The sequence below is a fragment of the Calliphora vicina genome, chromosome 1 (genome assembly GCF_958450345.1).
Source record: "Calliphora vicina chromosome 1, idCalVici1.1, whole genome shotgun sequence".
Lineage (NCBI taxonomy): Eukaryota > Metazoa > Arthropoda > Insecta > Diptera > Calliphoridae > Calliphora > Calliphora vicina.
In genome coordinates this window covers 37,896,709-37,920,331 of record NC_088780.1, presented here as the reverse complement: position 1 = coordinate 37,920,331, position 23,623 = coordinate 37,896,709, and the positions used below count along the sequence as shown (strand labels likewise).

Below are 23,623 nucleotides of genomic sequence, written 5' to 3'. Positions count from 1 at the left end.
TCTGCTATCTATAAGGATCCAGAATATATATACTTTATAGGGTCGGAAATGAAAAATGTAGAAATTACAAACGGAACGACAAACTTATATATACCGTTCTTACGAAGGTGAAGGGTATAAAAAACATCGACAAACTGAATTCATTATTTTAAATCTCTGTATATTTTTTTATAACTAAAAATAAGTGATAATTTCTTACTATTAAATTAAAGGGCGAGTTATTTTTTGTCCTTGATAAGTCAACAAAATAATCTGCTACTAACAGTTATGCGTGGGCAAGTTGAAAAACAATTCAATTCAACTTTAATAAATAAAATTTTGCATCTTCCAAAACAAAATGTTCACTCAATTATTAAATTGATGTTACGCTCATTCAAACACAATATAACTAAAAGTTTGTGTAAACGTTAACAGATACATGTTACTTTTTTGTTAATTTTTATCTGACTTTATGTCTTACAGTTACTTTTATTTGTGTTTTTTTTTTTTTAAGAAATCTTTATGTTTTTAAGCTTCATTTTATGACAGTAATGTTTATTGTAGAAGTGTTTCTTTTTGACTCCGCCTTTTTAAAATTGTCGTTGATGCCATCTGTCACTTGCTGTCGCAATTGTATATTAAGTGTTGAGTTACAATTTGAAATTCTACTTGACACATTATGACATTTTAGCCTGCAACTGTTTTTTTCATAATGTATGTAAGTAGTTGTGAGAGTGTGTGTGAATGGAAAAAATACGATAACAAGGAGGGAAAATAAAAATCAATAACAATTTAAATCTTTAATCAAATGTGTAAATGGAGAAAAATAAATGATTTCTCTGTGTGTTTTTTTTTTATATTATTTCTAGTTGTTGTTATAAATACAGCTGTTGTTGTTATTGTTGTTATAAAAGCTTTTGTTACAACAATTAATCATATTTCAGCTTTTGCAGACATGCATCAATGAAAAAGCCATAATTGTTTGTAAAATAAACCAAAGTTTATTTAAATTAATAAGAAAACAAGTAAGAGTTATATATTCGGTTGTGCCGAACCTTAATATCCTTTACCAAATATTAAAAATTCTTCAAAATTTTATTAAACAAAAATTGGTGAACAAATCGAGGTAGTCTCGGTTTTTCACTTATATCTCCTCAGCCATTTGTTGGCCGATTTTCTCAATTTTAAATAGCAACCTAAGTTAGATTATAGCGGGTATGTTGCATTAAAAACACTTTGTTGAAACAAACTTTTATGAAAATAAAATTATGGTGAGAAAAAAATTTTATTGATGAATAAAATTTTTTTTTTGAAAAAAAAATTATCGGAAAAAAATTGTGTGAAAAAAAATTGGTGGAAAAATTTTTAAACATGTAAGAAAGTATGGCCCTATCATATAATATCCTACATTGAGTAAATGAGCAAAACTTTTTTTTTAATTTATTTTCGTGAATTCATTTCGGTTGGCCTTATATGGGAGTTAAGACTAATTATGAACGGATCGCCATGAAATTAGGTCGTGTGATTTATGTCTATATGAAACTTATTTTTGTTGAATTTTATGTGGATATCAATATTGTTAAGAGATTTATACTCGTTAAAGTGATTTTTGGAAGTGGGCCTTATATAGGAGCTAGGACTAATTATTGACCGATCATCATGAAATTAGGTGACATGACTTCGGAGTGAAATTTGTGTATATACCTATATAAATTAAGCACTTATGACCGATAAAGTCAAATTTCGGGAGGACATTTGTATGGGGGCTAGGTGAAATAATAAACCGATTTCAGTCAGTTTCAATAGACTTCGTTCTTGAGCCGAAAAATATGTATGTACCAAATTTTATCGAAATATCTTTGCGAACATGGTTTATATGGACAGCCAGCCAGACGGACGGACGGACATCTTTGAAAGCGATTTTAAGTCGATCCGTATACTTTAAGATGGGTGTTGGAAAAATGTATAAACTACAAATGGAATGACAAACTTATATATGTACACCCTTGTCACTTTAATTTAATGTAAATATTTGTTGAAAATGGAATGGAAAATCTCTCAGTTGTGAATTTTTTTTTAAAAACAAACACAAATGAATAAATATAAACTTAACTTAAATTGTTGATCTTCTCAAGTACTATTACCATTTAAATGTCAGCTCATTTGGAATCATAAATGTATTTTTAACGATTTTTTTTAAAAAAATGTGAGACCCACACATTTTTTTGTGTGTGCGTAAAGAGCTTTATTTAAAACTCTGGTATCTTTGGTGGCCCAAACTTAAATTTTTCGGCAAAAATTTTTGTGGTGTATTTTTCTCCTTAAATGTCCTTTTTGAAAGGACTTTTTTGATTACCTCGATTGACCCCCAAAGAGAGAAGATAGAGGGTTAAGATCTTCCACAAAAATTATCCCCATAAAAGACCAGCTGGACTATAAGTTTATTCAACAGAAATGATCTACTCAACATGCTCTTTTAGAATTATAGGGTCGCTATTCTGTTCCAATCAAAAAGTCTCAAAATGTTGGACAGTGTAATTAAACCTAAACATCTCTTGAATTAAAAGAGATAACTTAAATTGTGGATATTCTCAAGTACTATTTACCATTTAAATTTCAGCTCATTCGGATCATAAATGGATTTTTAGTGACTTTTTTTTAAAAAAAATGTGAGACCCAAGGTCTCGTATAATTTTGATAATTAAGCGTAAAAAGCTTTATTTACAACTTTGGTATTTTTGGCCCCCAATGAAATTTTCCGGCAAAAATTTTCATTTAATATTTTAATCATTAAATGTCATTTTTGAAAGGACTTTTTTTGATTTTCTCGAAAAAGGGGCAAATTGTCCCCTAAAAAGAGGAGATAGGTGGTTAAGATCTTCCACAAAAATGATCCCTATAAAATTCCACAATATAACTCTGACAATAAGAATTCTCTCAGATATTAACTTACAACATTTTTTTCAGTTAGTATAATGCTACCTTCGATCAAAATATTAAAACTTTGACCCAATGTAAAAAAAAATTCAGACCAGCTGGACTATAGGTTTATTCTACAAAAATGATATACTCAACATGCCCTTTCAGAATTATGGGGTCGCTATTCTGTTCCAATCAAAGAGTCTCAATTTGTTGGGCAGTGTAATTTTCCCGAATGGAGCTAATTATTTTATTTCTCTTGGTCACACAGGGCGTATACTTGTTAAATAATTTATACAAGTAATTAATAATACTCATACGCACAATATGTTACATTTTATATGAAAAAAAATATGTATGTTAAATTTGGCTCATTATAACGACATGTATGCTTACAATATCTGTAAATATGACATCATATTGAACAACAAATGTTATCAAATAATATACAAACTTCATTATATAAACATAATTACATAAACACTTTAATAATAATTTTATGAAGTTATTGTTTAAAAAGGCTTCAAACAAATTTTGAAATTCTAGCACAATTATTTGCTTTATGTCGATTGCAAATATTTTCAAATGAAATATATTTTACTTAATTGTGTTTTAATACAATATTCTTACTATATATTAATAGATTGAAACACATGTATGCTTTATTCTTCCTTAAAATCCCCAAAAATAAGAAAAAAACCCGTTTGTAAGAACCTATTCCCACAAAATTCTATTAAGCTTTGACATTGACATTTAAAGAGGATTTGTCTGCTATACAACGACTAAATTTAACAAACAGAAACAACAATAATAACAACAACAGCTGCTTATAAATAAAGCAAAAACATATTATAATGACATGACAATTTACAAAAAAAAAAACAGACCAAATAAATACCAAAACTAAAAGTGACCAAAAACAAATTTAGTCACTCAGCCAAACGGCCAACAGAGCGGCTAACTAAACAATCATTAGGGTTTTTAACCAGCCAGTCAACCAACCATAAATATACTGACAAACAAAAGACACAAGTTCAAAGACATGGCTGACAAGAGAATAGAGGAGAGAGGTAAAATCAAATGTAGGACAATAATGATACCCAATTATTTCAAAAACTTTGTTTGACGGTGAAATAGTTTATAAAACATGCTAAAAATGGCTTGTATTACAACTAAATTGTAGGCTATTAATTTTATTGATATTTTTTTACTTAATAAAGCATGAATAAAGAATTAAAAACAAATGTATAAAAGGGTATTTCATTAAGCGCTGTCTATCTTTAAATTTAAATAAAACAAAGATATCATAGATATCAAAGATATCATTGTTGGCGCGCATCTGAAATTTTCGTAGAATATTTTAAGCCTTTGATTGACTTTTTTTGATTTTCTAGAAAAAAGTTTCAAATTAACGCCTAAAGAGAGGATATAGAGGGTTAAGCTCTTCCAAATTATCACCCATAAAATTCCACAATATAACTCTGACAATAATAATTCTCTCAGGCATTAACTTACAACATTTTTTTCAGTTAGTTCGATCAGAAAATAAAAACTTTGACCCACTGTAACATAAATAAATGTAAAAATTTAACATAAAATTTAAAATAAATAAAGCTCAACTTCTATTTTGATTGCCTTTAATATTATCTGAATAATGATTATTTATTTCAATTGATCAAGGGTCAAATCTTAAGACACAATGACTCTGTCCGTCTGTATGTTGAAATAAATTTTCCGTAGCCCCCAAATAACTTACAGATATGATTCATATAACAATATATACGCCACAGACCCGGTTCGGTTGCTATTTAAAATGGAGAAAATCGGCCCTCAAATGACTGAGATATAAGGAAAAAACCAGGATAACCTCGATTTCTGACCTATTTTTGATCTGTATCTGGATTACTAAGCCATCAATACAGACAATATGGATATATATTGCAACGGTGTATAGAAGGCCATCGTAAGTCGGATCTACAATGGGTCAAAAAATTATTAAAAATTTGTATTTTAAAGTATGATTTGGAGAAGGGTATATAAGATTCGAACAGACGAATACAGCTTTTCTACTTGTGTCCGTTAGATTATTCATGAGACTTCAAGATGATGGCGCTGTGTATATAAATAGTAACAGCGAGTTGTAAGTCTGTCATTATATAGAGTTAACACCATCTGATTTACAACGGTATTCTTGTAAATTAAAGTGTGTGCTTATTTTAAAAGAGAGTGTCTATATAAATTGTTGTGTAAATTTAAATAAATAAAGTTTTGTAACAATTTCTAAACTACTTACTGATCGGTTTTATTTGTAATTTAAAGAATCTGGTTTATTTAAAGGAAATAAACCACCGTTTTTATACCGTTCACCTTAGTGAGAAGGGTATATAAGTTTGTCATTCCGTTTGTAATTTCCACAATATAATTTTCCGACTCTATAAAGTATATACATATATTCTGGATTCTTATAGATAGCGGAGTCGATTAAGCCATGTCTGTCTGTCTGTTGAAATCAATTTTCTGAAGACCCCAGATATCTTCGGAATCCAAATCTTCAATAATTCTGTCAAACATGCTTTCGAGAAGTTTCCTATTTAAAATTAGCAAAATCGGTCCACAAATGGCTGAGATATGAGGAAAAAACCAGGACAACCTCGATTTTGTACCTATTTTTGACCTATATCTGGATTACTAAGACATTAATATAGACAATATGGATATCTAATGATAGATATTTGAAAGACTTTTGCAACGACGTATATAAGACCATAGTTATTTGGACCTACAATGGGTCAAAATCGAAAAAAATATTTTTTAACCCAATTTTTTTTCACCAAAAAAAAATTTAAAAAAAATTTTAAATTTAAAAAAAAAATTTAAATTTAAAAAAAATTTTAAATTTAAAAAAAAAATAAAATTACTATGAAAAAAAAATTTCCAAAAAATAAAAAAAAAAATAAATTTTGTTTACCTAAAAATATTTAAAATTTGTATTTTGAAGTATAATTTGGTGAAGGGTATAATATTCGGCTCAATAACTAATTTTATAATTTAGAAAACACTTTATATTCAAACACTTTAATTTCTGTTTTTAAAAAGTCTAGGGGTTTATAAATAGAATCAACTGAAATGCCAGCAACTACTCTGATATGGTATTAAGTAATCACTTTGGATTTTATTAAGAAAATTACAGGTTTAGTGTGAATGTGAATTCAATTATTCATATCAATAAATTATTAAAGTAACACAGGTGTATTTGTGTATAAATATACTTAGTTAATAAATAAATAAAACTTATTTTTACATACAAGTATAACAACTAACATATATTAATAATATTTATGTAACTTAAGGAAATATGCCTAAATATACGTTGAAATATTTACATATGGGCAATTCCAAGAGAATGACAATCACGACTGAAAAAGCAAAAACTCTTAAAACTTTTTTTCAAGATGTTATTACAAAATTTTAAGGGCAAAAATAATAAAACTGACCAACAGCATTTTTGGAACAGAATAGCGACTCTATAATTCTGAAAGGGCATGTTAAGTAGATAATTTTTGTAGAATAAACTTATAGTCCTGCTGGTCTGATATTTTTTTTTGCAGTGGGTCAAAGTTTTAGTTTTTTGATCGAAGGGAGCATTATACTAATTGGAAAAAATGTTGTAAGTTAATGAATGAGAGAATTCTTATTGTCAGAGTTGTTATATTGTAGATTTTTATGGGGATATTTTTTGTGGAAGATCTTATCCCTTTAGCTCCTCTCTTTTGGGGCCAATTTGACATTTTTTTGAGAAAATTAAAAAAAGTCCTTTAAATAAGGACATTTAAGGATTAAAATATTCTTAGAAAAAGTTTGCCGCAAAATTTCAGTGAGGGTCCCCAAAGATACCAAAGTTGTAAATAAAGCTCTTTACGCTTAATTAGCGAAATTACACGCCACCTTGGGTCTCACATTTTTTTAAAAAATCCAAATGAGCTGATATTTAAAATATAAATAGTCCTTGAGAAGATCTACAAAAAAACATACATTCATATGTATGTAGGTTATCACTTTTAGGTCAAGAGTTTATTATACCCTTCGCCTTCGTGAGAAGGGTATATAGTATATAGAGCTCATTCGCCAAAATATGGCCAAAAAATTAATTTTTCTCCAAAATTTCAAAATTTAAATCGCAGGTACGGAAAAACTATAAGAGATATTTTCATAATTTGTTCTCATTTTTATTCCCTATTATATTCTTAATAAATCCCAATGAGATGATCAAAAAATTCTTAAATTTGTTTAACAAAATTTTTAAAAATTTGAAAATGGAGTTTTGAAACTGCCGTTAAAAAATGTTTATTTTTTTGGTCATACCTGCGAATAGGTTAATGGTATCCTACGAAGACAAAAACTCATATACAAGTAAATATGGGTATATTAAAATAAAAATCAGCTTTCATTTTAATATTTATCAAAATATGTTAATTTTGTTCCTACATTTCTTGTTCTAGTTGCCTGAGACACGTTAATGGCCTGGCGAATTTTTAATAACTTTCACATTTTTTGACCAATTTCTTTTTTTTATGTCTCATTAGAATGACAATTACGTACACATTTCAATTCTTTTATATTAAATTGCAAAAGTAATTTTTTAATGTAAAAATTTTTACAAAAACTGAAAAAAATGCATTTTCCTCTTAAAAATACATCTCAAAACTTCAGAGGGCTTGCGGCAAAAAAAATAAAAAATATTTTTTAACCAAAAAAATCCAAACATTGTTTTTTTAAATTCAAAAAAAAATTCGAAAAAAAAATTTTTCCAAAAAATTAAAAAAACAATTTTGGATTAAAATAAAAACAACAAAATAAATTTTTTGTTACTTAAAAAAAATAATTTTATTTTACCTAAAAATATCTAAAATTTTTATTTTGAAGTATAATTTGATGAAGGGTTATAAGATTCGGCAGAGCCAAATATAGCTGAGAGGCTCGACATTTTTCTTAAATATAATCTATATTTTCGATAAAATTTCAAATACAATAAAAGTAACTTGCTAACAGTTATCTGGTCCCTGTAAATAGTAAAATGCATCAAAAGTTGGACTTAACGATATTTTGTTTTACTATAAGAGAAAAATCTGTCACGTACTGTATGTCACGTACGATATTAAATTTTATTTATTATAAAATCATACAAATATTGTTTTCATTTAATTATGATGGATAGTAAAGGAAAAATGTTTGGTTTAGTGTAAGAAATTAAAAGGAAACATAACGTCTCTAATTTCTCATATTTCTATATGTCCTCAAAATTGCTTCCGGTTTATGTCACGTACGATATATTTTTATTTCGCTCGATATTTTGGACAACAATGTTTCGAATGATCTAATTATTAGTTTTTTAAATATAGTACCATCTGAATGAAACATAAAGACCAAATTATTTTTTAGATACTTCTTTTTGCAAAATCTATTCCACTACAAATGTCACGTACTATGACATGGAATTGCCCATATACGGATGTAGGAATTCATATTTATTTTGTAGACCTAAAAATATTATATTAAATTTTAATATCATGTCATAATAAACGCTCGGAAAAGTGTTTTAGTAAGATTTTTATTATTATTTATATTTGAGGGGGTGATATCGCATTTTGTTCCAACAAAGCGTCATATTTGGGAAGTTTTGCTTTACTTCTTTAATTTGAAAAAAGTATGACCTGAAGCACACCAATTGTTCACCAAATCTTATGGTAAATGTCTCAACGTGCGAGAGATGGTTTTTGCGGTTCAGAAGTGTTGAATTAATAGTAGCAAGCCCTTAATTTGTCTACCTCCTTTCCACTCACTTTATTTTTATGAGTGTAATTAAACAATAAATTGTAATTCCTATTACACGGAAGACTTTATTAATTTTTAAGTATGAGTATTATAAATATATAAGCTCCCGTTGTAGTATATGTCGTAGACAACCTGTTAACATTTCCATTATTATTATTGTAATGACATTAAAATAAATTGTTTATGTAGGTATTTGGTGAAGGTATGTATTTGATTTACTTAAGAGTTAGGAATGGGAAACGTGAGAATGTTTGAATATTGTTATACTAAATACTTTTACATTTCGTTTATATTTGTAACCAAAACACAGTTACACGTTATTGTTTGATAAGACAGGGTTTGAAGTAAATATTTTATTTTCAATACTTTAGTAAAATAACTTGTTAATCAGAGATATGAAAAGTTGAGAATTTTAAATTAATTTTAGTTCAATATAAATGTGTTTGGTAGGAAAAAAACTAATAAAATTTAAATTTATACACTACATTACCATCCAGATGTTTCTAGCACCATCTATCGATGCTTCTTGAAAGTTATATTTCTACATTGTCAACACAAAGCTTGTATTCAATGTTATATGTTCCACAGCTATGTTAATTATATCCACAGTTATGTTAACTGCTGTTAATCGGCTGGTAAACAACACTGTCCACAATTAGAAATCTCCAGAATAGCGTGTCCAAAAAACCGGTTTCCGGTTTAACCGAAAAAGTGTGTTTTTGAAAAAACCGGTTTTTATTATTGTCTTTTAAAAAACCCTGTTAAACGGTTTCGGGTTTTATCTACAAAAAAACCGGTTACGGTTTATATTAAATTTTTATTTAATATGAAAAGGTCTCCTTCAATTTATTTTTATTTGGGGACGCTAATAATGTCTTAAGAATTGCGTACTAAATCTTCGGAAATTTGGCATTTTTGAATTCTTAAGGCTCTATTTTTATGCAATTATTTGATATCTTTTACGAAATATTGTCAAATGCTATAATTTTCTATAAAATAAATCAATATTTTTAAAAATGATATCAAAGTTTTTTATAAATATATTTGAATGAGTTTTAGAAAATATATTTCATTAAAACCGGTTAACCGTCTTACAAACCGGTGGAGTTTACAAAGATGAAAAAACCGGTTGACCGGTTTTCGGTTTTGGATACTCTACTCCAGAACTAGAAATGTTGAGAAACATGATGCAACTTGTACATTGTCATTAGAAACCGTTATGTTTGAATTCATATACAATTTGGTAACAGTTAATATCAGAGTATAATTTGTGCAACATTTTTCCGGATTGACGGATAAAACAGTATACAAGGGTGGGGTTTACACTTGTATGGGGGCTAGGTGAAATCATGGATCGATATTGTCTATTTTCAATAACAAACAAATCTTATCAACAGACAGTATTTGTGGAGAATTTCAGTCAGCATTGTTTTCAACAGATCGGATATAGCTGGATCGTCTTCGAATCTTATGAGGACCCAGAATATATATATTTTTTGGTTCTACGACCAATATTTCGATATGCTACAAACGGAGTGACAAAATCACTATATCCCCATCTTTTTTGAGGGTAGGTATAAAAATTTAAGCAGCCTATGTACATTTCAGCTTCAAATGATCCTAATTAGAAATAGAGAAATAGTAATAGAAGTGCAGTACAAAAAAATTATAAAGTGACTACACTCTAGATTACTTAAAGCCACTATAGTGACAATTGACTTCACGTTAGATTACATGGGATATATAATGTAAAAAAGGAGAAGTCGGTTACATTACAAAGAGAAAATATCTGTTAAATGTGATAGAAATATATAAATTGGAGTCAGCTAACTAATCAAACATTAGTTAGGAGATACATTGACAACTTTTAAAACTGCTGGGTAGTTTCAATTTATTTCTTATTATATTTTAATCTACAATCTAAGTAGCTCAATTCTCATGTACTCATTCAATATACATATATAATTAACATGTCAATATCGTTTTTGTCTAATTTTAGATTAATCACTTTGGAAATATTTGTTGATGGTTTCTTCTTGCTGATTCCTAAAATATTTTACACGTTATTTATATATTTTGTACTATAAAGTAAAGTAGGACAAATAATATTGTAATGTATTTGGTAACAATATTAGAAATAAAATAATTCTAAAATAATCCTTATGGTTAGAACCCTAACCAGGTAGTAATTCTTTAGGTAAAACTTATCAATATTTAAGATAAGACGATTCATAGCTTTGTCAGCAGCTAATTGTGGGTGCTTACCATGGTCATTGTTGTCCTACAGGAAAGGTTATATGTTCGTCAATGTGTTCCGACCACAAGAAGCTATGAATGTAACGTTCCCAAAAATTTGATATGTAGAAGATTTCTGAATTATTTTATACACAGACAAAACTATTTTTGAAACCGTTTCAATTCAAATATTTGTCAATGAATAGATAACTTTCGTAATTGAAAACACATTTTTGTTATTTTTTATGTTTCAATTACGAAAATTATCTATTCAATAATTTTTGTACTATTTGAAATTCAACCAATAACGAAAATTGTATATTCAATTGTCAAAATAATCAAATTCAAAACTCAAAATTCAATAGAAAATATCAAGAAGTTTTGTTTTTGAGCAAATGAATACTTGATTTAATTATGAAATAATTGAAACCAGTTCAAATTTTTTTAAACTGTTTGAATTGAAATACAATTTTTTCTGTGTATTAACAGAAAAGAAATGTGTCGTAGAATCCCGTTTTCAATATTTGCAGGCAATGTTGGACGAAGGGTTCATGTCAATTCTTAAGTATTCCATTTTACATGTCACTTCTTAAACAACTTTATTACATGTTGTTTCGGAACTGATAGTTAGTTAATAATCTTAAATAAATAGTTCTTTGAAGTCTATATAGAAATTCTTTAAAATCACAATATTTTTTTATGGAAGTTATATAGAATCACAGCATTATTCCACAGATCTAGATTCGGATTATCATTTTTTTTGGATCAGTACTCATGCAAAGCATTGTGTTGGAACTAGGAAAATAGGTTATAAGAGGAAGGAAAGAGGGAGTAGTGTTTGTGAACATTCGATTTGACCTTTCAAACATTGAAAATTACAGCAAATTCTTCAGCGGGAAGTTTGTTCAACATACGTACAGTACGGCTAAACAACAAATTTTCCATGTAGTGTATTGTGCGGTGCACTTGACTGCGTAAAAATCTGCGGGTATCAGGAACCCGTTCCCTTATTTCATCAGAACACATTCCTTTTAGTATCGATAGAACAGTGAAACGCAGCCCACATTGCAAATGCCCACATAGAGTTGGATACCCTACTCTCACCAATAATCATCTTAGCTCTCTCCTGTACGCGGTCGAGAATCTTCAAAATAGAATTAGAAGCTCCGGCCCATACATGGGAGTTGTATTCCATATTCGGTCGCTGTTGTAAATTGTGAGGAGATCAGATGGAGTGAAGTAATTCCTACACCGTTTCAAAAAACCGAAACACTTTAATTCTTCTTTCGACACTTGAAAAATGTGTTTAGACCAGTCGACATCACATTGTATTTTCATGCCCTGAACATCAAGAGCGTCTGATTCCACAATATTTTTAACACCCATAAATACAAATGAAGCAACATTGTCTGTCGTTCGTTTTTGTGTCAACATGCAACACTGAGTCTTGCGAGCGTTGAAAGCGACCCTATTCGCACGACCCCATTCAGAGATTGTCACAAGGTCCCGATTAAAGGAATCATTCATGTTTTGCCTCATTGCCCCAATATCCGATAGGCTTGATTTGTGACTGAATGAATATGAATGGAAAAAGTTGCTGTCGTCTGTAAAATAATTGATAGGGTTGGAAGTTTGAAGTAGATGATCGTTTAGAAAAATAGGGAATAGAGTAGGAGAAAGAATGGTACCCTCTTTTGATGAGCTCACATCTATAACAACTCGTATAGTGCGATCTCTGAGAAAGCTCGATATAAATCGAGAGAAGTTAATACCGACACCAAAAGCAAAAAAGTGCACCATCCCACACTCTATCGAACGCCTTGGAAGTTTTTTGGCCAATGCTTGCTTCAAATGATTCAGTTGCGTTCGATACAGTTTCCCTGTGATGGTCTGACCAGATTTCAGGAGCTCATAATAGATAGGACGCTTTTGCTTCCACCAAATACAGAGAATTACCTTAGCACCACCAATGACAACATTTGTCATTTAATAATTAAGTGGCGGCATGGTGTATTGGTTAAAGTTAAACCAAGCACCCCAGGTTCGATTCCTGGCAGAGAACGAAAAATTTAAATCCAAACAATCCGTCAAAAGAAGACCCCTGACCACTCCTCCACCTGGAATAGAGGATAACATTATGGAAAACGTCAGGCAGCCCGACACCCCCTGGGAGAAAAAAAGGTAGAAATCAAAGATCAGCAAGGTTATCCACCACTACACCAAATACACAGAGGGCGTTGTTTCTAGGCAACGACAGATGGCAGACCCATTATCCTAGACCAGCTACAGCAGACCAATCGAAACTGACACAAGGCAATAATAACAATAGATTGGATCCTTATGGCAACATCATACATGTATCCGAGGACCCGATACAGCGGACCAATCATCTACTTGGCTGGAACAACAACAAAAAAATAACAATGGATCTAATGGCAACATCGTACATGGAGACGCACAATACTCCAATAATTAGGACAGTGCAATCTACATGGGAAATACGAAAGATGAAGATGCTTTGTGAATGCCAAATGCCCCCAAGTGGGGTAAAGGAGAAAAAAAATTAACATAAGTCATGTTAATGATAACATTTGAATCTTAACTCCAGAGTTAAATTAATCTACACTTTGGAGTAAAAAATGTTGGACATTGGAGTGGAATAAAAACAGATAGGCAAAATTTAAATCAAATAAATATAAAAAAGAAATCATTGTAAACGTAGCTTCATCGTCAGTGTTACATGGAGCTTCCGAATTATATTTTAATTCATATTATTCAAAACCAAATTTTCTTATTTTGAAAATGTCTCCTATTTATTCATTGTTAAATAAACGTCTCCTACAATTTTCCATTTTTTCTTGCCCCACTTTAATTAATTTATTTAATTTTTGTTTTAAATTCTTTTGTCTATTTCCCTACTGTGTAATTCACTAGAGTCTTGCCACCAAATAATAATTATTTTAAATTAATTTATTTGGGGTTTGTTTGGGACTGTGTTTTTCCATTTCGTGGAAACACACCATAAAATTTGTGTTTTTTTGGTAAATGTGTGGAAAAGAATTTAATTTGAATTAATTTGTTCTATGGAAATGCGTGAAAGTTGTTTTTATTATTAAAATATCTAAAAGAAAACAAAGAAGCTTTAATTATAAAGTTAAAATTTAAATTCTAAAAAAATCATAAATTTAGTCTGTATAACCAAATAGAAAGTAAAACATATTTTTAGGAATAAACTGAAACTGTAGCCTACTTTAAGGGTTATAACAAACTTTAGTGAAAATAATAGTTATTATAATTTATATTGTATTAAATACCTTTTCATATAATTGTATTATACATTTCTAGTATTTATAGTTTATTAAATCCCTTTTTGCTTTAATATGACCAAAAAACACCCACATATTTTGTACAAATTTTCATTTAAACAACTTATTTATAGTAATTGTTTGTCTTATAAAAAGGTCCCAAAAGCTGGCTAATTGTCTGTGTTTATTTTATGACAATTTAACATATAAATGCAAGAGTACTAGTTCATTGTTATACCTGGAAATTATAATTAAATGCGTCATTCAAAGCTTGAAATTATATTTAAATATACATTTTTTTAGTTTATTTTTATAAAGTTTTTCTTTAGAATTTTTATACTTTTAAGAATTTTCATTTGAATTCTAAAGGTTTTCATATTTTGCGTATTTATTTTCAATTTGATTGACATTTGTAGGGATTTCCAATGAAATTTAATATATATACTCTTTATAAAGAGCCTTAAAGTATGCAAATATTTTTAGAATAATTTTTTTCATAATAGTATGCTTGTTTTTAAGTATTTAAGAGGTTGAGGGGATGGGATATACAAATCTAATAAAGAAAATCGTACATTTGAATAAGTATATACTTAATTCAATAATCAATATTCGTTTTAGCAGCATTACATAATAATAATAATAAAGATTTTTAGTTAAAGTATTTACATAATCGCTATTCCTACAAAATAGGTATGTATTTTGCAAAAATGTTTGTGAAAAGTAATTATTTTATGAGAAAGCAACATAACAGATTAATTACAATTGTAAACGGGTAAATTCGATAACCATATACAGTGGTTGACAAAACAATGGAAACTTTTCCAAATAGTTCATTAGTGGCCTAAAATCTGAAATAATTTTTTAAAAAATTTTAACATTTTTGTAGTATTTTATTAACTTAATTTAATAAAAAACAAAGGACATAATTAATTAAATTCTAAAAATGAGAAAACAAAATTAAAAGATTTCTTTATTACGGCATTGACAAAACAATGGAATCTTAGGTATTATTTTAACAAATATGGTCTAAACTTTGCAATAACTCAATATTTTGTTGGGTATCCCTTATTTTTTATAACTGCTACACATCGACGATGCATTGAACCAATTAAATAGTCAATGGTCTCCTTTGAAATATTTTGCAATTCCCTTATAACCGCCTCCGATAAATCTTCCTTCCTTGTGTAATTTTTAGTCCTTATTTTACGATCTACAATTTCCCATAGATTTTCTATGGGATTGAGATCTGGCGATTGGGCAGGCCACTTCAAAACACGTACCTCGTTGTAACCACTCGGTTATAACCCTAGTGGTGTGTTTCGCGTCGTTGTCGTGTTGGAATCTAGAGGCATATTTTCCTCAGCGCACAGTGGGGTCAAATGCCCCTTTTTTACGGATTTATTAATATCTCAACAACAATAATAGCGACGCTCGCAAAATTTTATTTGGGTAGCCCTTAGAACAATCCGCATATTGTAACAAAATTTTAGGGATATAGGAGGGGGAAGTCAATTACCCACCATATAAAATAATTATTAACTTTGCTATATCTATAGAACTACAATAGTTATGCACACTAAATTTGCTACGGGTAACTCTAAAAACAAACTACACGTTCCGCCAAAGTCGGAAGGGTATACGAGGGTGGAATCGGGTTCCCCCCATACAAATGAATTATTAATTCTCCTATATCTATTGAACTACATCAGTGAGACACACTAAATTTATGCATGTTATTGATAAAAAAAACTACCATATTGTTTTAAGATGATATCATTATACTAACTAGTAATGGGAGGTTGAATAATAGAGATCTTTCCCAACTCCTGCCACTAAAAGACTTGCAAAGTTTAAATGCACTGCTTTGAAATTTATACAACACAATATTTGAAAAGAGACAATATAAAAACTCAGATCTGAACGTGAGTGATAACTGGCTCCCGATATAAAACTTTAACATTCTCGCGATCGCGCTCACTAACATGATTTTTTTATTAAGCTAAATTGCCTGCTATCGGATGACTTCGTATTAACCACAAGAAAAAACTTCGAATTAATCACAAAAAAAGTTTTAAACAAGCATATACAAGCGTGAGTGCATGAGAGTTAAATTGTTAAAATTCCGCGTGCTATTCATTCACGATTAGAAAATCAACGGATGGAAAACTAAACTGAAATAAAGAAAAGTAATTGGTAAAAGTTTATTATTGCTTATCTCATTATAATACAAGAATATAGCCACGCCCAGGCCTGAGTCACACGTGACTCTCGTATTATTAATCACAACACTTGCACATCTCTTATAAAACAAAAAAAACAATGACAATGACAACAACGACAGCAATAAAACGTTTATCAGAATCGCAAAGTGCTTTTTGATGGTAGACTTAAAGGGCGAAGCTTTTACTAATTTACATATAACTTATGAGGCGCAGCGATGCGCAACCTAATTTTTTCTGAAACAACGCCTAATTGTCCAGGCTTTTAAGTTATATTAAATTCTCTGCCCAGCTGAGCCCAGCTAATAACTTTATGTCCATTTGAACTGACAAAATCCATTATTTTTTTGCACTTCCAATATAAAAACTAATATCAAAGCCACTTCCACAAATAATTCAAATTTAAATTTAACCAAAACATATCAATAAATACCTGAACTTGATGGCTGCATAATTAGATTTCTTAATTTTTTTAAATTACCTATCACAATTAGTATTTATTTGCGCAATTTTTTATTTTTTTTTTATCAATTTATTTGGTTTTTTTCTCACAATATGTAATTTCAACACGTGACTATAAAAATACCTTTTAATATTTCGCATTAATTTTTTGCCTGCTGATGTAGAATTTTGTGCTCTTTAAGCTGGCACTTTCAGTTTTCACGATACTTGAAATTTGTTTTATCAATTAATCCGCAAAATTAGTATGTTCGGCCCCTCTGTGCAGCGTATGGATACATAACATCGTTTAATATGGTTCTGTATCCTAGACCTGTCATGGTATCTTTTATAATATGAATTGGGCCCATACCTTGCCCTGAAAAACATCCCCATACCATAATATTGCCACCGCCAAACTTTACAGTCTTATTTGTGTACTTTGGATCTAATCTGTTTCCCTTTGGTCGTCTTACAAATGTTCTCCCATCACTGCCTCTTAAATTGTATTTGGATTCGTCGGAAAACAGTATTCCATTTCTGTATCGACCAGTTTAAATGATCCCTGGCAAATTGTAGAGAGCAGAACGGTTCTTTTTAGAAATGAGCGGTTTTTTCACAGGACGATAGCAACCAAGACCAGCCTCATTTGCCCTGCGACTAACTGTTCGGGTACTGATTTCTAATTTTAGGCTATTAACAACCTCTCGAGGAGTTATTTTTGGGAATTTCTTGAACTCTCTCGCTATTATATGTTGAGTTTTTACCGAACCGGTCTCACGAAATTTCTTTATAATTTTTGAAACTGCTGATTTATTTATTGAATATGTCATAGATACTTTTTTGTTTTAAACCAGCTTTAAAATCATTAATTATTTTATTTTTTAAGTCTTCACAAATCTTAACTTTAGCCATTTTCGTTAGCTTTGAAAAAAGCAATTATGCGAAAAAGAAATTGTGAAAAATTACCAGAATTTAAAAATAAAATAACTGTAAACAGGATGCTTTTTACATCGTTTTTTTAAATATTATTTTCGTTTTACACTTCTTTCTTGCAGAAGTTTAAAAGTTTCCATTGTTTTGTCAATAGCGAAATAGTGAATATTTTTAATTTTGTTCCCTTTTTTTGAATATAATTGTTTGTTTTTCAGTTAATTTATATAAATAAAACTATACAAGTAAAATACTAAAAAAAAATTTTAATTTTAAAAAAATATTTTAAATTTTGGGCTACATATGGAATATTTGGAAAAGTTTCCATTGTTTTGTCAAGCACTGTATCTTCTAAAATAATATAGATAAAAAACAAATTTAAATATTTATCTACTGGGTGTATGAATTAAAAATGCGGGATTTACAATAGATAGCGTATCTATTGAACGCGGTTTTTGTTTTCAATAAGTTATATATAATTTTGAAGGGTACATATCTGTCATTTAATCTCACTTAGTTATTGAACATTACAGTGTTTCTGTACCAACAAAGCGTCATATGCGGGAAGTTTTGCTTTACATCTTTAATTTGAAAAAAAGTACCTCTGAAGCACACCGATTGCTCACCAAAGCTTATGGTGAATGTGTTCCATCGTTTTCAACGTGCGAGAGGTGGTTTTTTCGGTTCAGAAGGTGTGATTTTGAGACGGAAGACAAAGATCGCCCAAGGCCAGCCATAAAAGTTTGAAGACCAAAAATTAGAGAAATCAAGAGCTTGCAAAATTATTGAAAGCAGCAATTTAAAAATTTTTGCGAGTAGTAGAATTCATCCAAAAGTTAGGAAATTGGGTACCATACGAATTGAAGCCGGGAGACCTTTAAACACTATTTCGCATGTCCGAAATGAAGCTTGAAATCTATAAAAGAAAATCATTTTTGAACCGAATCATTACTTGCGATTAGGGTTTTTATCCCGGAAATTCCCGGTACAAATTTCCCGGGAATTTTGCCAATTTTTCATTACCCGACTCCCGGGATTTTTAGTCGGGAATCCCGGGAATTAAAAACTGATGAAAATACAAAGAAAACAAAAAAACGTGAAATGCTTTTTGTTTTCTTTGTATTTCTTCTTCAAATCCATAACAAAATAGCTTCAAAAATGTATTAAATAATTAAATTTTTCTTCAATTCAAATCTATTACAAAAAGGCTTAATACATTTTTTTTCAGTTGATTTTGTAAATGATAAATAGAAAACTGAATCAAGAAACAAAAATGAATTAACAAAAATTTAATCATTCAAAGTTTGAATAAATTCTGTTATTAATTAACTTCAAAATTAATTCAGTTTAAACAAAGGCTTTTGAATGAATCTAAAAAATTAAATATTAGGAATGGATTTATGGAATGAAAGACTGAGATTTTTTAAGTGCGGATTAAGATTTTAGTGAATTAAGCTCAAATTGTATTAATTAATTCGAAGCTCTGATATATAATAATTATAACACTAAGTTTTTATATGAAATTTGGCTATAATATTCCTAATTTACAGCATCATTATATATTTCGGGAATCACCGGGTACCCGGGAATGTAGAAAAAATTTCCCGATTCCCGGAAATCAAAAAAGGTCGGGAAATTAAAAACCATACTTGCGATGAAAAATGGATCCATTATCCAACCCGAAGCGTAAGTGATCACATGTGAAGCTAGAATCAACACCAAAGCCAAATATCCATGGCACTAATCTGTATTTGGTGGGATCAAAAGGGTCCTATTATGAGGATCCTATTTTTATGAGTACCTATTAAAAAGTATTTAAAGTGAAGTAGTTGAGAAGTTTTGCTTCCCCCACTTTATAGTCCAGACCGTGTCCCGTCTGACTACTATTTGTTTCGATGCAGAATGCACTTTCTGGGATACGCTTCACCTTGGAAGAAGATGAGCAGTTCTTTTGGCTCGGAATCCATATGTTGCCAAAAAGATGGGAAAAGCTCATAGCTAACAATGGCCAATATTTTGAATAAATTTATATTGTACAAATGTTTCAAAATAAAAGCTAAAACTTTTAAAAAATCCCTAATTTTTAAATCATACTCCCAACGTCAAAGATGAAACCATTAAAATGTTGAATGAATGTTATTATGAATTAATTCAAAAAGCCTTCAAATGAAGCTAAATAGAATGAATTGCTGACATTTTTAATTCTGAATTAACTTTAAATCGAATTAATTAATTTGATGCTATGATTTTTATCTAGTTAATTGAGTCACAGTTGAAATTTTTTTTTTACAAAGGGAACGACTAACTTATTACATAGGGGATTTCATATCAAGTGAACCAACTTTTCAAATCGATGTCTTCTGAGGCCAAATTACCGCATTCGTGATCGAATGAGCTATCGTATCGAAAAATGATTTCCATATCGAAATTATGATAAAATTTACTAAATTTCTAGCTCGTTATCGAATGCCATAATCTCAAATAGGAAAAATTTTGATCAATTTTACTCGATGCATCAAAGTTAGTTCTATTTGATAGTAATTCCAACAAGATCGGTCAAGAACTCTCTCAGTTAGAGGAGGTCAAAATTTTACATTTTGGCCAAACAGGTGTTTTTTCTCATTCATGTATTCAATTACAGCTATTTCTTCAATCTTTCGAAAAAGAAATAAAAAATATTTGAATTTTTTTTTTGCAAAATCTAAAACTTTTTTGTCTTTTTTTCAAATTTTGCTCTTTTTCTTAAAAGATCAAACCAAATGTTTTGCAACTCAAAACATACAATTTTTGAATTGGAAGACATCGATTTCAAATGTTGGTTCATTTGACATGAAATCCCCCATATATTAAAGAATATGAACATGTTTTTTTCATCCTTATAGGCATCATATTCCAATTTATTTGACGTCTGCTGCCAAAGGAGTCAATACAAATGGTACTTGTACCTTAATGTGAACTCTAGCGTATTTTTTTTAAAGCCATAATTTATATTTATTTATTTGTTTTGCTTTATTTTTTGTCTTTAAATGAAATGTGAAACATGTGAACAAATGACAAATAAAAAACACTTGTGTTTATAATGTATTTATGTAAATTTAGCGTTTGTTGTTTCCGCAAATGTTATTTATTTTAAAAATAAACAAGAAATCCTTATAAACACAATGCAAACAAATAAGAAAAGATTTTGGTTTGAAGACTATTTTGGAAGTAAGATATGACAGGGGAATAATATTCGTAATGTTACCCTGTGAGAAATTTGTGTCAGTTCAATTAATACAATTATTCCAATAAATCATATTATTAATGAGTTGTCTACAAATTGAGTAGAAAATATTATCAAATAAGTTCCGGAACAGTTCTGGAATGGCCCAAGTCGTGCAAAACTTATAAGAACCAGTCACATGACCAGTTCTGTGTCAGTTTCCTTACTTCTAAATCAGTGTTACTACCATTTAAGCTATTAAAATAAATTACACCGAGTAAATATACTCAGTGTACCATCATCATCCATCATATATTTACATAATTTGTATAGTTTCAGTGATATTACAAAATTTACATGATTTGTTATACATCAGAGAGAAATGTGCAAAAATAATGTAAACAAATTTATTGCTATATACTTAAATATCATACATATATTTTATGAATATTTTGCTGTTTAGACAGAATTTTTTCCACACTTTCGCATACAAAAGAATTTCATATTTATGTATGTTATATGCATAAGAATGTATATGAACAATAAAATTTATATAAATCATAAAAAAAGGAACGAACATGCCCCAAACAAACCCATAACAATTGATTTTTATTTACACATGTGCGGACTAAAGACTTTCAATAAAAAATAAGCTGGAAAAAAGTAAGAAAAACTGAATAAAATTGGGCTGACACATAAGTTGCCTCTACCACAACACAATAACATCAATTGAAATTTGATAAGGATTTTATGAAATTGAAACTGACATTGTAACATATTATAAGCAGCAAGAAATTCTTGTTGAAATCTTGTGCTCCAACTGGTAGGCGGGAAATACAATAATTTATAATTCCAATTTAATGGTCAACTTCTATATAGATGTATTTGTAATTAAGTGTGTGTCGAAAACCTTTTTTCAGGGGGAAGATTTACACCATTTCCAATTGTATTTCAAAAGTTTCTAATTGTATTTCAGAAAATTCCAATTTAATTTCAGAAATTTTCATTTTTATTCCAGAATTTTCTAATTGAATTTCAGAATATTCCAATTATATTTCAGAATTTTGCATTTATATTTCAGAAATTTCTAATTGTATTTCAGAAACTTCCAATTTTAAAATTCTGAAATACACCTTTTTAGGAATAAATTTAAAAGTCTGAAATACAAATGGAAATTTTTGAAATATAATTGGAATATTCTGAAATTGAATTGGAAATTTCTGAAATACAATTAGAAACTTCCGAAATACAATTGGAAATAGTGTAGTTTGTTTAAGTCATAAATCTTTAGGGGAAATGATTAGTTCTGGTTATATGATTAGGTTGGATTAAACACTTTTTTAAACACAAAAACAATCAATATTTTATAGAGATTTTAAAAATATGTATAGTTTTTAAAACAACTGCAATACTATAAAATATATAAAAGATATAAATATCCTTTACACTTCTGTACGAGGTAGGTCTAATTGCTCAGGCTAGCATCCCTACTGGGATTTTGCACCATAGGGAATTTCACCTCCAATTCAGTTTCCAAGTAGTCGTCCCTACTAGTAGAGTGGATCTGGACAGCTGTTGGAAGGGGGTACAGCTTTTACTGATGGATTCAATTTAAAATCTGGCACTGATGATGAAGACAGCAAAGTGTCATACAGACTCCCAGATGAATGTAACGTCTTCCAAGCAGAAATCCCAGAACAATGGAAAGCCACATACTTGATAAGGGCAAACTGAATACTAATTGGGTTGGTTAGGAAAAGTTTCACGTCTTTAGTAGGAGGTCACTGCTCAATTGGTGAATGGGATGTGGGCGACAGTACTTTTGTAGAATGTGCGGGGATATTGAGAAATTAGAAACAGTAGATAATATTCTGTGTATTATACAACACATATACTATGGGAAAGATTCCATGATCAACTAGGGGATATAGCTAGATATGTACTAGGCAATATATTAGGCTTTATCAGGGGAATAGGCTGGTAATTTTAGGCAACAGAACTATGAGAATCCCAGTCTACAATTATTTCCGGTCCTTTTTTAGATGAGATTTTCATTTTATTTATTTTTATATCACATCTAATTTACACTTAATTCTCTTTCAAAAGGCTATCTCAATGAATCCTATGAGTCTCCGAGTGGAAGTGTATTTCTTATAGTACACACCCCTGCTATAAAACATAATTAAACCTAAAGAATTAAATTTTTCCATATTCGGAACATCTAAAATAGAGCATATTTTTACGTTTTTTCTCAATTAATTAATTCTCTTATAGAAAACAAGTTTATTCGGACTCGTATATATTTTGTATATGTTTCTGAAAGAAAACAAAGTGTAAATGCATGTGAAATAATAATTGGCCTCTGCCATATCTAAACTTGGCAAATTTTGAAGAAAAATTTCTGATTTATCTAAATATTTCTAAAAACGCAAAGCCCAGATTATAAAAAATAGTATTTAAATTTAAATATGTATAACGATTTCTAACAGCTGGTTTTAAGATGCATCATGTTTCTCAACATTTATATTTCTGTACACAGAGAAAACAGATTCGTGATAGCA

The 23,623-nt window shown here is 29.5% G+C and overlaps 1 protein-coding gene across 2 annotated transcripts in view; it reads right to left on the bottom strand.

Moving 5' to 3' along the window:
* Positions 1-23,623, bottom strand: part of LOC135958197 (organic cation transporter-like protein) — a 163,579-nt gene that overhangs the window by 25,529 nt on the left and 114,427 nt on the right. The gene's annotated exons all lie outside the window — the stretch shown is intronic.